We start from the raw sequence: 17,562 nt of genomic DNA on the forward strand, positions 1-17,562 counted from the left end.
AATTATCTCTGGACTGGGATCACTCCTGGAACCCTTGTCCACATTTGTGGACCACTTTCTTAGGCCAATGATCAAGCAAATGCTAACTTACCTGCAGTGTACGAAGGATGTACTTCGATTGTTACCTCATGTGGATTTCGATATGGCAACTGATGTGCTGGTTTCATTTGATGTAGAGTCCCTCTACACGTCTATTCCACAAGATGAGACGCTGGAGGTGATTGCGCAACTTCTGTCAGAAAGAGATCTGTACTCCATCACTCCAGTTAGTTTCATTATGGCGTGCTAATCTATATGATTACTTTCCCTTGTGCCTTAAAATATGTGGGCATGACCACTCGCAAAGTGAATTTGCTAATTTTAGAGCACATGAGTATGGTTAGATGCAGGAAACAATCAACAAGACTAACGAGTCATTTCTTAGAAATGAAACGCAGTCCTGATGATTTAAAATGGACCATTCTGGAATAACCATTAATTCCGGGACACATCACAGATGTGTCAAGATTTTTACTGATAAGAGAACAAAAATGGGTCTTTAGACTACAGAGCAACATAAGTGGGTTGAATGATGGCATACCTTGGACAATACTATGAGTGGCATTCTTTTGAGAGTAATTTGTTAACACCAGTATCAATCCATGACTAGTTGAGTATCAAGAGTTAAGCATAATATGATGTGCATCCATATGTAGGTCTGGGGTAGTTTGATGGAAGAGAGCGGCTATCTGAAATATGACTTACAATGGCATTTTTAGACATCTATTTTTGCCTAGCTTTTGATATATACCTGCCTTATGCAAGTTGTGTCATGCTGAGTGACCAGGTCAACATTAAGAGGGGTCTTCAGGAAAGCTTGCGAATGATACTCCTAGATTGATCATTTATTCATTATTGATCATTCACTATGATGACATCGCTAGTCGTGTGAACTTAATTGCGTTTTGGTCATGCACTACTTAACATCTATTTGGATGTACATGACCACTAACAATAACTGGCAAGTTCATCAACTTTGTTTACATACTGACATTTTTGTAGGCAAACAGAATACAAGTAACGCGCTGATGTTGCGGCGCACAGCATGAAATGTGGGTGAGCACTTATATTTCTTAGTCGGTGAATAATATGTGCTAGAGTAACAACAATGAATTTGAGATCGCTTAACGAAACATATTGATACTATAGCTGCGGCAAAGATCCCTACATTTCCCAAGTCCACCTTCATGTTAGGGGTCACGTGCTAGACGCAATTGACGTGCTCCCAAGGTGACGTGTCATAACGCACTCTACAGGAAATACTATGAGAGATGGCACCATACCTACGTGGTTACCTCCCCAACGGCTCTTGAAACCGCCAGAGGTACCGACGGACAGGTAGGCAGCCTTGAGTTTGTATGTGAGAGTCTCAAGGAACTGCAAGATACATTTCTTGTGTACTGTTCTGGTATTAGAAAATGATGTTACTGGTAGATCAGTTTGTTCTTTTGTGCATCACTAACTCAAAGGGAATGTTCAAATCTGGGATATGTTATGCTTGTGAACCAGCCTCGTATGCGATACAAATATCTTAAAAATACTGTTACTTTGCCAATTAATGAAGGTTGTCTTCGCAGCTGTAAATTCAAAGACACATTTTTAAAGATGCAGACACGCACCCTGTTCACTTAGTCCAGCATGACAGGAAGCAATATCCAGTATAATTTTGCATAAGAACGCAAATGTATTACTGTTGATCCAAAAGGGCCATACAATTACAAGAAATGGCTATGGTTTGGTGTTATTAGAAAGACATGGATGCCACAGTTGGTTGGAGGTTGTAGCTCTGACAGTCGTATTGATAGTGCTTACCTGGTGGATTTCAAAGTGAGAAGTTGCACATGTATAGGAGAAAGGTGTGAGACCCATTGTGATTTCACACATTTGTGGCTTTCTTTCTTCTTCTCTCACTTGTTATAGAGCTGTGCTTCCTATATCCAGAGCCGTAGCCAGGTGAGGCGAGGTCTTATCCTCCTAACAGACGGGCAAGCGAAAATTATACATACTAAAGCTGTATTTAGAATGGGCACGTTAGAATGGTTTGGCCCTAGTGTATAATCACATTTGGAGCAGGTGTTAACTGGATCCTTCTGGTATAATTTGAATAGATTTTCATAATCTTTTGTTACAGAAATTGTCATTTTCGGAGGAATGGTTGTCCTTAATCAAAGGTAAAGAGGTTGTATTAGTTCCATCTCTTTACATTTAACGTGTGTTTTTTGTTTATGTTAATTCTTTTTTCACACGCACATTATATTCACTTGCAGTAGCAATATTATTGGTCCTGATGAAGGCATAGGATGAGCGATTCGTACTGCTGAATTATGTTGACCCTGTTCATCTAGACAGTTATTAATTCTAGGCTGTCTGTTTGCACTGTTTTTAATTTTGATTGTTGGGATGCCTGAATAAATAATTTTGCTTCCTAGTAGTCAATTTTAACTCACACACATTCATAAGTCACTGCACTGCAATTATGATTCCCACATAACTCAACATATCCAACCTGACATTGGAAAAAGCCAAGTCAATCATGTGTCCTGCCAAGTGGGTGGGCATAGTAACAAATTGGGTCAGATTGTTAAGCATGGGCGAATTTTGCGGATCTCGCGTTCGCGGATTTTGCGGATTTGCGAACTCGCAATCCGCAAAATCCGCGAATTCTCGCAAATTTGCGGATTTTTTTTTTTATGTTCGCACGGGTTTCTGCAAGTTCGCGAGGGTTTTGTACAATTTCGCAAATTGCGAAATTGTACAAAACGCGTGCGAACTTGCAGCAACCCGTGCGAACAAAATAATATGAAGAGAAAGAAGCTCCTGGTCACAGGAACAGCACGGGGATTGCGCTCATGAAAGTCAAGGATGCAAAGGCCTCTACCCAGCATCACAGCTGACTTTCCACGGTAGATTTGGGAAGAGGCACACCTGTCCAGCCTCGAAGACGCTCATGATTGTTTTTGGGCTAATGAATGAGTCACTGAATTTGAGCATCAACTAGTTCGAGCGCCCATGTGTGTGTTACTATGCAATCGCCCCGAAGGGTCCAGGGGTCCCTTGAATGAGCTGTCCATCATAGTGGGTGAATGGCGGGAAGACGGTGCAAACCGCGAGTGTGTGCGCGGGGCCAAACGTGCGGGGCTTCCATGCGAGTTCACATGCCTCTTGTGTGCATAAAAGGTCAGAGAAAGATCAGTTCAGCCTGGCCTGTTGTAACTATTTTAGGATGGCGCCGGCAAGCTGCCAGCGCCATCCTAAAATAGTTACTAAGTTAGCTTCAACAGGAAGCTCTAATAGATAAAATCGAGCACCTGCTTTATTTTATCTATTAGAGCTTCCTGTTGAAGCTAACTTAGTAACTATTTTAGGATGGCGCTGGCAGCTTGCCGGCGCCATCCTAAAATAGTTACAACAGGCCAGGCTGCAAGTTTTGAACTTTTGCCCCCGGAAAAATCCGCCGCTCGCGGATTTGCGGATTTTCTGTAAATTCGCGGGAGTTCGCGGATTGCGAATTTACCGAAAATCCGCAAAATCCGCGAGCGGAACGGATTTTCCGCCCATGCTTACAGATTGTATGACCACATTATGTCCAACAAAGTAACTACCACCTTCTCTGACGGACAATCCAAGTGAATATTAAAATTACCTAGTATTATAAAATTCAAGAACATCAGCGCAAAGTGGGAGAAGTATTCACCCAAGGAATTTAAAAAGTCTTCCGCTAGCCCAGGGGGTCTGTAGATTAAAACAGCAGCCAACAACTGCTGAGGGAACAGTGAGAGACAAAACCCAAATGTCTCCGCTCCTGACAGATAATCTGTAGCAAAAGCTGTATAGCTGTAGACTTGTTTGTATACTATGGCAATTCCACCTCCCCTCCAGTTGGGTTGATCTGAATTGTAGAGTTTATACTCCGTAGGGACGGCCATTTCAGTCACAGGTAGGGCTGACCTGGAGAGCCAGGTCTCAGTTATGAAAATGGCATCAGGTTATTTGTCACATAAAAAATCAAACATAAAAGTTGCATGCATCTGCAAAGAGTGCACATTGCAGAGAAAGGCTGAGAAAGCCTCTACCATCGTAATTTTTTGCAATGGCAATGTTATTGCCTCCCTGAAGGGAGATTGATCTACAGGTAAGACAGAGAAGTGGGCCCTCAGCTCTGAACAAATTAAAGTGCAAAGTGCAAAAGTTATTAGGGCGTAAATTTAAAAGCTCTGAAACAGACTAAAAAAATACGAGCAGAATTATCCCAAGCATAGTGGTTGGCGCTGGATGCGAAAAAGATGCTGCCAGGCGAAGATTGGCTTGCCTTTGCTGTGCCAGTCGTGCTCATTGCACCATGACCCGAAATTTATCCATCAGGTACCATGATCCCCTTAGGTAACTAGAGCATGCACTACCAAAAGATAGGTCCCTCTAGCTGATCCAAGGAGGAAAAATGGTTGCCTAACCAGAGCTCATCCATGCAGTGCAGTATGTGAACTGAAAAACACCCTCACACATGTCCGGAAGTCCAAGGGAGTCAGCTAGACAACTCATAGCTCATATTTATCATAGTGTTGCATCGCCTGTGCAAGAGGGTGCAAGGGCAACCCAACACTAAAGTAAAGGCAGATTTATCTCCCACGCAAGGCCACCTTGCATGGCCCTCATGGTTTGATAAATCTGGAGTAACCAAGGCAGCACAAATTGCTGCCTTGTGTTACTCTGACACAAGGAGGCATCCCGTAGGTGGAGTGTGGGTGTTCCCACACATCCACTCATGGATTTTGGCACATTCCCACATTTACCATTAGTGGTAGACTTGGGAATGTGTCAAAATGCTTGTCTCCCCAGGGGAGGCGTAACGAGGAGAAATATCTTTATTTCTCTCTGTTTTTCCTCATTCTACGTGTGCATCATTTGGCAGCACACATAGCAAGAGGAAAATGCTTCTCAGGATTGCTTTTGTGCAGGAAGGTGTCCCTTTCTGCATAAAAGCATTTGAAGACACCATGGATTGCGCTGCTCAGAACTGGGCCTCACCTTCACTTCTTCGTGTGAGGTCCATTCAGGAACACCCAGCACTAACAGGGATCCAGGACCATGCTGGGAAACAATGGAGAACATGGGCCTCTGCCGTTTCATTTGGCAATAGCCGCAACTTCTGTGACTCCTCGTGCATTCCGCTCCTTGATGCTCCTCAGAGGCTTGCAAACCACTGCATCATTCCATATCTTTAAATCAGCCTCTCCTTCCTGTTTGCATCTTCTGAGTAACCATCCTGTCCAGGTCTCATGAGCATCAGCAGTCTCCTGAGTGTCAACTCTGACTCCTGAGCATCATCAATTCTAGCTTTTCTAGCTACACGCACCTTTGCACAGTAGTAGTTCGTGTTGTTGGTGCTACAATACTTACTTCTTGGCTGGACAGTATTGGATGATTGGCTGTGGCCTCCTCAATAGTTTTGTGATTGGGTGGACTTCAAAATACCTGCTGATTAGGTGAGAACTCCTTAATACTGGTTGATTGGTTGGACAAGTAATGCTGGCTAAATTGATGGGGTCCAGCCATATTAGCAGGGAAATAACATTCCAATGGGTCAGGTCTTCACAATACTGTGTAGAACACTATGTAAAATTTATGAATTGTAGTGTGAACATTCTGTGTAATGTAAATACTTATGGAACTTTACCATGAATATTCTGTGTAAGGATACCACTCAACAATATGATGTATTATCTCAAAATATTTTGCTTTGTAAATGTGACTGTTGTTGTAGAGGGAGACTGTTGGAGGAACTCGTGGGCGAAGTTCTCTACAACTGTGTAGCAGTTGCAAATAAATCTTACTAAAAGTTCATCCTGCCTCCGGCTACTACAAATGTTGTGGTGACGATCCTGCTACGATGGAATACTGATTGAGCTTTACAAGCTCCGACCAGATAAAATAGCTCCTCACGTTCACTCAATGTTCATTGATAGTAGAGAGAAGGGGACACTTCCCAAAGATCAGAGAATAGCCAAACTTGTGGTTGCACATAAAGAGGGTAAACCTAAAACCAGTTGCTCATCGTATAGACCCATATCGCTATTAAACGCGGAATCCAAGATTCTAGCAAAAGTATTGGCTACAACCTTGTAAAAGCGATAGGCACCTGGGTCCATCCGGATCAATCTGGCTTCATGCCCCACCGTAACACAGCCTTAAATCTGCGCAGGCTTCATGGTGTGTTAGGCAGAGCCAAAACCACCTTGGAGCCGGCAGTCCTGGTATCACTAGACGCCACCATGGCGTTTGACATGGTGGAGTGGCCGTATCTCTTTGCAGTGTTGGGCAAGATGGGATTTGGGAAACACTATGTGAATTGGGTCCGACTGCTATACTCCAAGCCCATGGCCCAGGTTGTTGTGAACAATCGTAAGTCAAAGACATTTGAACTCAGCCGTGGAACGCGTCAGGGATGCCATTTATCGCTGCTACTTTTTGCCTTGGCATTAGACCCCTTGGCAGCGTGCATTCGCAGAGATCCAATGATCCGTGGTATGTGCTGGTCCCCGGAGTGGGAAGACAGGATATCACTGTATGCAGATGACGTCCTGCTGTATCTCACTTCCCCGAGAACCTCTCTGGTATGTGTATTGGATATCCTCGCAATCTTCGGCAGATACTCCTGGTTTACCATAAATTGGTCTAAATCTGTGATGTATGGGCTACAGAGAAAACCACCAGTTATTCCCAAAGACTGTCTGATTGAGATAGCTATGGATGGCTTTCCTTACCTCGGAATATTTATCACATTGGATCCGGTGCTTTGCTTTACCCAAAATCTCTTACCACCAATCCAGAGATTAAAAAGTGATGTTAGCCACTGGAAGTCCCTGCCTCTTTCTTTATTGGGCAAAGCAGTTCTATTTAAAATGATGGCTTTGCCCCGTTTTCTTTATGCCCTTGAAAACTCCATGGACCAAGTTCCCAAATCTAATTTTAAGAGGTGGAAACCCTGCAACGATCTCTTTTATCGGACTGTAAGCCTCGGATTGCCCTAGCGAAACTAACCCTCAACTGGTACGATGGAGGTATCAGTCTACCAGACATTAGGAAATATTATTGGGCAGCCCATCTGACTATATTAAACCAGGGGATGTATGGTCGTCCAGATGATCCAGGCTATACCATGAACCAATGGCTCCTCCCTGGCGGAGACTATCTCAGAGCACTATACTCTAAACCTCAGAAATAACCCTTCACAGGCCAGACTGCGCACTCAGTTCATATATGGTGGGAAACATCACTTACAACGCATTTATTACAACGCACTACCATTACAACGCAACCATTACAACGCAAACCATTACAACGCATTGCGCTGGGGGGCGCTCTAGGATAGGGAATATATTTAATTTACTATCCAACACCTTCCCTACTATCCACGGGGACTGGAGTTGGAATAGTAAATTAAATAAATCACTATCCAGCTCTTAAAAGCACTATGCGTTGTAGTGGTATGCGATGTAAAAACCGCGTTGTAACAGCAGGCGTTGTAATAGCCTGCGCTGTAACAACACCAATCCTATATGGTATGAGGTCAACAAACAAATGGGATGGCACCGTAGGCTCACATTGGCGACTCCTCTATGGCAATCTGACCGGCTGGGGAGCCTCTGGCGCACTAAAGGGTTTGATAAATGGGATTTAATTGGCATTTCCCAAGTCAAAGACCTCTGGGTTGAGGGTGAGGTTCTCTCCTTCGCCTCTCTTCAGCAGCAATTTAGCTTGGCAAACTCCGAGCACTATCGGTATTTGCCGGTCCGACATTCACTTCAGGCCCAGATAACTAGTAAGTCCTCCCTCCCCGAAGCATCTACCCTTGAAGACAGAATACTGGAAGGTCATCTTCCAGAGAAGGTGACCTCTCTGATCTAGAAGAAATTAACAAATAACATGGAAGACCCTCTCCAGTCCCTTAGAGATAAATGGGTTGCTGATGGCCTAGAATTGGAAGACGAGGACTGGCAAGACGCGTCTCCTCCCCTAGAGAAGTTGCGATCCAGACAAGGTTGCGCCTGGTGCAATTAAAAATTCTGCATAGAACCTACATAACCTGACCGGGTTTGGTCCGTATGGGTAGAGCTGATTATGGAGAGTGTAGACGTGGCTGTGGGGAGATAGGCACGTTTATGCACATTATTTGGGAATGTGACCACATTCAGATGTACTGGAGTGCTTTACACTGCACTCTCCGGGAAGTGCTTAGAGTTGACTTGCAGCCTGAGGTATGTAGGTGGCTTCTAAAGATCTGGGTGCCTACAGACCTTACCTCTTGTACGAAACAGTGGGCAACCCTGGCTCTTTTCATGGCTAAAAGGCTCATAAACCCCCAGAACTGGTTAAATGGAAGGAGGATTTATATTGGTGCAGATTCTGGGAAAAATCTGTCTATGTTGCCAGGGGATGCCCCAGGAAATGGAGCAAAGTCTGGGGGCCATGGAACACCTATAGAGGCGATATTTGTGCCCACCAATTTCCCAAACAGATGAAGTGACTCTTGAAACCCCTTAACACTCATATATTGCTTAAAATGATTTGCACCTATGTAAACCATGTCTAACCTTTGAAGGGTGTATGGTCTACTGCTCATGCTGAATAATGCTCTGTAATGTTGCTTGTTTATTAATAAAAAGATATTTAAAAAATATATATATGCCCAATACCACACTGGCCTCAGAGTCCCATCAGCCTATCAGATGAAACCTGTGAATTATCTCAGTTGGATAATGCCTGTGTTTAGTGCATAAGGCTAGTCTGCAGGTCAAGGTTTCAAGGCTTGGGGAACCGACACAGACGTTCATCATTCCATCACAGACCTAAATAAGTGCCATTGAGCTATTGTTTAGAAAAATTTTACTGAATGATATCCCCCTCCAGAAATCCTTAGCGGCAGCGGTCTCTCTTTCTCTGTGGTACCTAAAGCACAGCTGTGTCTTCCACTAAGCCCTATGTTGGCGACTATAGTAAGCAACTCGTTAAAACAAGCACTGGTGTTGCCAATAGGGCTCGCAGTAGGAAAGTTGGAGCTATTGGTTTTGTAAATGATAAAGCCCTTTATGTATTTAAAATGAAAACAAAAATAAAAGGCATTGTTATTTGCAATTGTAATAGCTCCAACTTTCCTACTGCGAGACCTATTGGCAACGCCAGTGCTTGTTTTTCAACCTTCTGCGCTTCTGTCCTTACGTTGACCCGTGACTCTTGCCAGGGACTTACTTTATGAAATGATTGAACTGCGGTGGATGCAGAGAGCAGAGCTTGACTAGACCAGGCATGTGCGCGGCCAAGGGGGGTGGCAGACAGTGCCATTTGGGAGGATGGGTGTACGTTAGTTGAATCTTGTGTAAGCCACAAGACGGGAGTGTTGTGGGTGGCTGCATATTAAGTGGGAGGTGCATTGGCAGAGTCGGCAGGCCAGATGAGATGCTGCAGGGCAGGAATTGGGAGACTTGGTTTGAGCAGCTTGTGGTTGTTATCCACAGGCCTGAGATACTAGGGGTACTCTAACTCTAGTTATGACCGATTTGCATTGGCAGAGGCGGCTGTGAGCCATTTCCATTTTGGCAGGTGGTAGGTACTTAAAGTGGGACTTGAATGGGGTGCAAGTAACAAAATGGCAAAGTTGTTGCAATTGTATTGGTTATGGTAAGGTGTACAGTGTATCCCTGTTCCTACTGCATGTTCAAGCTTTATTAAACCTTTCACATAAAAAAAGAGAGCTCAGTACTGAAATTGGGGGTCGGAGGTCTGCAGGTCAGATCTGCAGTAATAGCAAAGTAGCTGCTGATGCGCTTTGGCGGATCTGTGTATTTTTGCCAGCTTCCAGTGAAAAGTGCTACAGCTCCGGAAAGATGTGCGTGGGTTCAATTCCTGGAATGGGAGCGAGACTCCAAGAGGGGGAACCGGGCGCGTCGTTAGAGTTGAGTGGATTGAAGTAATGAGATGGTACAAATGCTACACTTCAGGATTGAAGTGCACTGACATCTGAGTGTGCGTCCCAGAACTGTAACAGAGCGGTGTGTGTGTGTCTTAAACCCTGGATAGCTGCAGCAGGCTGTGTTGTTGCACATCTGAGGTGCCTCGGCAGAGCTGTGGTTTTATCAGCACTGGCAGCCCAGAGTGTGTGACTGAGGCCTCTGGCTCGCTCTTATCAGCACACTTGGCTCTCGGCCCCTGCAGGGGGGAGGGGGCATATGGCTAGGAGGCCGAGGCCTGCATTGTTAGCAGATAGTGTTGGTCTGAGAGATGGCTTCTGCTGTTTGTACAGGCTGCTTGCGTTGGTCAGGCTGATGGGGCTGGGGCGCAGATAGATAAACCAATCGAAGCAACCCGAGATGTGTGTCTGTTAAAGGGATGGGGGTGGGGTCTGAGCATTCGATTTACACTTTTGAGTCTGTGCTCCACATGGGGTGACCCCCATGGGCTGTTCTATGCCCTATGGTCCTCACTTATTTGTGTGTGTGTGTGTGGGGGGGGTGGGGGGTTAATGCTCGATTGGCACTGATGTGGGTGGTTTGCACCTCCAAGCCAGACCAATGGTAGCAACGGGCGGGGGCGGTGGTATTTCAGTGTGGAATTGAGAGAAACATAAATGATGGTCGTGCAATGCTTGAATTGAAATCGCCCCTGATAACATCTGTGAAATGCATTCGTAGGTGCATTTCGTTCGTTCACTCGAACGAACAAAAAGACGCCTGGGACCAGACCTATCCAGTGTGAGGTATTTTGGGGGGCGGTGGGCTGCTGCTAGTGCTGAGGTATGGCAAAGCTGGTGCCCTGGGGAGCGGGTCTTGCCCCTGAGAGCACATTCAGCTAACCCAGTCATGGCCTCCTGGGACTGGTGTGCAGCAGGGGGCGGCGGCGAGTCACAATGGCGAGGCGATAAGGAGTGGCACCCGGGGCTGTTTCTGGAAGACTAATTTAGTCTGATTTGATAAATGTTTTTTTCCCTTTTGTGGTAATGGATGCCGTATCGCGCCTGCGGCCTCCCGGTCTGCGCCAGTCCCTGTTTGTCTGATGGGTATTATTTAGCGTTCCTTGGTAAACCAAACACGTAGTTTTCTTTTCTTATTTGGCAGATGGCAAATTGGTGTGAAATGACAAAGACAAAAAAGAAACAAGATGGAGGGAAGGCAGAGAAGGGGAGGGGGGAGGAGAAATGCGACACGGTGTAGAGCCGGTTAAATGCAAACGGCCAACAACAAAAAAATGCGACACGGTGTGATGGCAAATTGGTGTGAAATGACAAAGACAAAATAGAAACAAGACGGAGGGAAGAAGGGAAGGGGAGGGGGGAGGAGAAATGCGACATGGTGTAGAGCTGGTTAAATGCAAACAGCCCAAAAAAAAAAAGCGACACGGTGTGAAGCAGCAGGGGATGAGAGTGTGATAGAGACAGGGGAGGAGAAGCCGCAGAGCGCACGCTGGGCGAAGCCCTTTGATGTGCTGTGCGGCCGTGAATGCGCGTGCTTGTTTGGTCACGTGATTCACGTGAACTTAATGAAAACCGCAGTGCAAGAAGCCCTTGGTTTGGCGAAGATTTCGAGCACTTGAATTCTCCCTCCGCTCAATGCGCTTGCGCGCATTGATAGGTCGCGAGACCTAAAAAGAGGATTCCTGAGTCAAATAAAAGCCATTCTGCTCCCTTTCGGAAAAACAGAAGGGCTGGGCACTAGCTGGGCCCCGTATTGGTCTTTGTCTGACGAGAAAGGATGAAAACACATAATTAACATAAAAGGATGCGGCTGAAATATAACACCTGTGCCATCTGAGCGTCATTTGCATCAGTTGAGGCAATCTTCAGAGAAGAAGCATTATCTGGACACACTGGAAGCATCCAAAGAGCCTTGTGTATACCTCAAAGATGGAAGTATCTTGGGACCAATGACAAAGTCTGCTTCATCCCACGGCCCAGCCCTGACATACATGTGGACTCCTCCCCTTCCATGCGCTTGTCAGCACCTCATGCCTCAACAACATTGCATAAATATGTGTACTGCCAACATAACACAACTTGTAAAACATATGTCAGTCTTTCAAACTTCCTCATCCATTACACCAACAAGTGCTGTGTTGTAACAGGATGATTGCTCCACAGTGGCCCTCACTCATGACTTAGAAACACTTTCTACATAAGCCTAAATCAAACAACACACTTCCAACCACACAAGCCACAGGGTGTAGTGTTCTACCTGCATGGATAAGCGCGTTGGTGCGCAACATAGGGGTAGTAAGTGCTATACAAGCACTATAATACAGTACAGTGAAATACTGCAGTGGCCTAAACCTGAGAGGCTAAAACAACAAGCATTTGCAATGCAATAGGTCTCGCAGTTAAAAGGGTTTAAGCTATTGGCTTTATAATACACAAAGCCTTTTATTTATGTTTTTAAAGCAACAACTAAAATAAAAGGCATTGTTATTTGTAATGTCAATAGCTCAAACTCGCGTAAATGCAAGAACTATTGCATTGCAAATGCTTGTTAGTACATCTGTGAGCCAGGGCCCCTTGGCCATAGTCTGTTATTTACCGCCCAGTTATTACATCAGTTAAGAGGCTGACATCACGGTAAGAGAATTAGCTCTGTGCCCTTTTAGGGCTGCTAGATGAATATACACCATCTCCAGGACACTACGCTGGCCCTCTTGGTATTTCTTTTGACAAATCAGTGCACTCTGGGAATTGTAGTTTTTGTTTGAACAACTGAACTAATGCACGGAAAATTAAAGTGTAAATATTCCAGAGGTCCAAAGGTAAAGAAAAGTGCTCTGAGGAATCAGCAAATCTTCGAGGTCACAGGAATAATGGGAGAATAAAGTAAAGGTCGCTGTATACCGAGGAAAACAACAAAATCGCCCCCAAGGGCCGAACTGGGTTCAAAGTGTAGCAGAACTCGCAATTGCCAGGCATAGTAAAAAAGAGCAACTGCCACTTTAAGGTAGAGATGGAAACCATGACTTAAGGCACTTTCTTATTGGGTCTCGCACTAGTGCAGAAATACCTGCCCTTAGATCCAAAAGTGCCACGGCATTAAAGTGGTTTATTAAAAGGGTGGGTAAATAGCTGCTATTAACGTTTACTGGCACTGTAGGTTGAAGAGGGAAAGCCCAGCAACAAGTGCCACCTAGAAGGTGCCTCCAGTGAGCAAATCAATCTTGTAAGCACATGCACTCTCCACGTCCACCAGCCCAAGGAGAGAGCCTGTACACAAACTGTTGTGAGTGCAAGAGCCTCCCAGTGTGCCCCGCAGGCCCCTCGCTCCCACCCTGACCCCCTACCCTGTGTAAGTGGCTACCAAAGTGGAATGAAAACAGCCCATCTCAATTGTTCCCAGGGGACCCAGGGTTGGCCTCGAGGCCACTCCTCAACCTCTCCTCCTCTTCCTTGCTTCATCGTCTGGCCAAGATCTAAACAACCCGGCTTGAAACAAAGAGAATACACACTAACCAGTGCACGTAGCTCAACCCAACATGTGTTCACTTCATACACAAACCTAACCTACTACACAACCTGTTCAAAGACAAACTCACCAACCACACACAACACCCGAGATAGCACAAGTGAACACTCACCAACCACTATCAACTACCCAAACTCACCAACCCACCCACAACACCAAACATAGCACAAGCAAACACTATCCAACCACTAACAACTACCCAAACTCACCAATCACACACAACACCAAACATAGCACAACCAAACCCTCAACAACCACTAAGAACTAACCTGCCACATAAAACTCTTCACACTTACCAGGACAGACACTGAAGTACCCAACTGTCACCATAAATAGCATATGCACACAAACTCTACCAGCCGCGGTCAGAAGTGGGAGTACCTGCCGGGCGGTGACGTGGGGAGGGCGAGGGGGATGGTGGGGGGTAGTAAACTATGGATTACGGAGGTTTACAGGTAAGTAAACATATAAATAACTAAAACAAATTTCGTTGCATACACTGCATCCCCAAATGTGATGCAGTGCGCGCAACGAAGTTCGTTTTATTTATTTATATGTTTACTTACCTGTAAACTTCCATAATACATAGTTTACTACCCCCCCCCCACCCTGCCCCTTCCCACGTCACCGCCTGGCAGGTACTCCCACTACTCACCGCGGCTGAACTCTACAGGCCCGTACAACTACCACAAACACAAAACTGAAAACACATGTCCACTACACACCTCACACTCAGATGTACTATCATCAAACATACCACTGGCCTACATACAACTCACACAAACCCCCTCATCGCAGAGTGACCATACACCCATCTAAAGACACACTGGCATGCACCAAATCCAAGACCAACATAATCACGATATACATAGAGCCTGCAAACACCCTTACACTTTTGAGATCTTAGGCACCAAACATACAAGTACACTCAACATATCAGACATCAAATACTACCCGCCACTCAGCTCTGTTGACATACAAAGGTGTGTGTGCGCACACACGCATGTCCAAATCCACTCAATAAACATTATCAAGAACAGACACATAACACACCATAGACACAAATGAAATACCTGCATAGACCCCCTACAGACAGCGTCATGGACATGCCCCTTCTCCCTCATACACATATATACCACAGGAAAAACACTGACATACATCTCAACCCATTTGCCTACACTGTAGACATAAATTAGGACACACACCACAGGACCACAGCTAAAAACCTGGTACCCACATACACATTATTTGCCACACACAAAACCTCCAAGACACACAAGCTTTCCCATCATTCATGCACATGTGCACAATAGCTCGGTCTCACATGCAAAAACATAGCCAACACCTTCACTGTACATACACATAGAACAAACAGGACACACATTCGCACACACACTCATGCCAGATCCACACTACTGATAAAAAATAGTCAGGGCCACAGTAATTATGCAACTGGGAAGGGTCGAATTATGTGGCAAGGTTGAGTAAATTATGCGGCAAGAACAGACAAATTATGCCGCATTATGCGGCACATTGTGTGATATAGAAAATCAATACGGCACATTTGCATAATTCCTATGGGCCTGAATATAGCCGCCATGGACAATGCATACAAAACATATGATTACCTAACTGCAACTCACATAGAAAGAGAGTCAAACCACAGGCTGCTGAGAAACAAGCACATTCCCTGCAAGGACTGATTGGTATGTATTATGCACGTCTAAGAGCAGCCTCTCAAACACACGCAGTTCACAGTCCTGGCACACATAAACACCCCTCAGCTTGACACTCACATACAGGCAGCACAACAACACCACAGGCCTGTAAACTCACATATATACACCTCCCTCCTCCCATGGAGTGTTCTTATTGTCGTAGCCAAGAATGCTTTTCGCATCACCATGTTGGTGTGAAATGCAAATGCTCCTGCATTCACGGATTGCACACACCATCCTCCACCCTTCCTAACCCCGACCCCTGCATACACTGCCTTGCTGCGCCCCCGCACTTGTGTTCACGCACTGCCATGCAGTGCCCCCTTTCCCCCCAGTCTTTACTGTTCTGTATCACACACCTCTAGGCGCTCGCTGCAGCCTGGCAGTTTCAGGAGTGAGTGAACACGGGTCTCCTCCAAGAGGTTCACGGGCCCCCAGACGTCCCGGGCCCCAACAGCCAGAGCAGAACTGGTTGGTGCAAAAGTCATTGTGCAAAGGAAATATGCAGAATTGTGAGGTTTGCAGCACTCTGCATTCACTGTGAGCCGCGGACACACCCGAAGGGAGCCTGGACTCTGACCCCAAGGGGCCCCGGCGCCTGGTCCCGCTAATCCGCTCCCTCCGTAGATTTAATGTCTCCGCGTTCAACTACGCGGATGACATTCAACTGGTCTTCACTATTGACTCCGGGGATGAATCCATCTCCACTTTCCAAAACACCCTCTGTTTTATCAGCGATTGGATGGGCACAAACCATCTGAAACTCAACCCCGACAAGACCGAACTGGTTTTTGTCGGGGGACCCTCCAATCCCTGGCACTCTTCCTTTTGGCCTGCCAGTCTTGGCAGCCCCCCCTGTCCCGTCAACTCAGCAAAAAGTCTGGGAGTTGTCATAAGCAACGATCTTTCTATGACACCCCAGATTAGCGCTGTAGTTTCCTCAAGCCACTTCCAGCTCAGGAAAATACGTAAAATCTCTCGCCTACTTACCACTGATGCCCTTATTTTGGCCCTGCTTGCGTTAGTCATGTCCAGGCTTGACTACGCAAATGCACTATACGTAGGCATTCCTGCATACCAACTCAGGAGACTCCAGTTGATCCAAAATCAGGCTGCTCGCCTGATATACCATCAGCCCAGAGATCAACACGTTCGACCTCTTCTAAAAAGTCTCCACTGGCTTCCGGTTTCTGCCCGCTGTAAATTTAAGCTTGGTTGCATCATTTCTAAATCCCTCACTGGCCACAGCCCCCTCTTCATCTCTTCCTTGCTTCATCAGTATGTTCCCTCCCGCACCCTTCGGTCATCTCAAATGGCTCTGCTTTCCGTCCCTAGATTCAAGCGGAAGAAACACGGCGGCCTTAGGTTTTCATTTTTAGCCCCGTCTTTCTGGAACTCCTTACCCCTTTCTCTTAGGCTGTCCTCCCCCTACTCCAGATTCAGATCTGCCCTTAAAACGCACCTCTTCATTGAAGCGTACAATTAGTTGTTATCCTCTGTTGTGTTACTTTTTGTCTCTCCTCCCTGCTCCCTCTGTATAGCGCCAAGGAACCTAATGGTGTTCGTGCGCTCAATAAATTAATTTAACATAACATAACATAACATAACATAACATAGGTGGTTTCCACTGTGCACTCACTGTGAGCAGGGGCCACTCCCGGAGGGGGCCCTGGACTTTCAGCCCCGTGACCCCCGTCACCCACAGGACTCTCCAGGTATGGCTCCCCTTGCAGGAACCCTCGAAACTCCCTTGTATGTTTGACCTTTCAGGCACCCCTGCCTCCTCCTCCCCTCCTCACCCGTTTGACTCCAGGCCCGGGACCCCCAAGCCCACCTAGGTATGTCCTTTCAGGGGCCCCAGTGCTAGAGTCCTTCCATTGCGCACTGACAGTGAGCTGCCCCGGCCCGAAGGAAGCAGATTAAGAGCTCTCCGTGGCAGGAAGAATGCTGCCATTCTCGTGCTGATCTGAGGGACTCAAAATGAAAGCAAAGCCACACACTGCCAAAAAAAGAGTAAATATGCTCTTTCTTCATGACAGCAAGCAGTGATTTTTAGGTTTCGCCTGGCCGAAGGCTGCGCACTTGTGCCCAGCTTTTCGGAGCAGGTGAAATCTTTTGTTTGCAATATGGGCTTCAGGAACGTCCCCCGGCTCCCATTGGCTAGCTCCATAAATAGAGGCTAGCCATTGGGAGCCGGATCTGTCCGTCAAGGCCGGACCAGATTCGGGGGCGTTCCGCAATTTTTTCCCTCTCCACCCACTTCTGATCGTCATTGCGGCGGTGGGTGTGTGTTATTTTTTTTTTTCGAGTCGGCC

Source organism: Lissotriton vulgaris, chromosome 2_1 (assembly GCF_964263255.1).
Source record: "Lissotriton vulgaris chromosome 2_1, aLisVul1.2, whole genome shotgun sequence".
NCBI lineage: Eukaryota > Metazoa > Chordata > Amphibia > Caudata > Salamandridae > Lissotriton > Lissotriton vulgaris.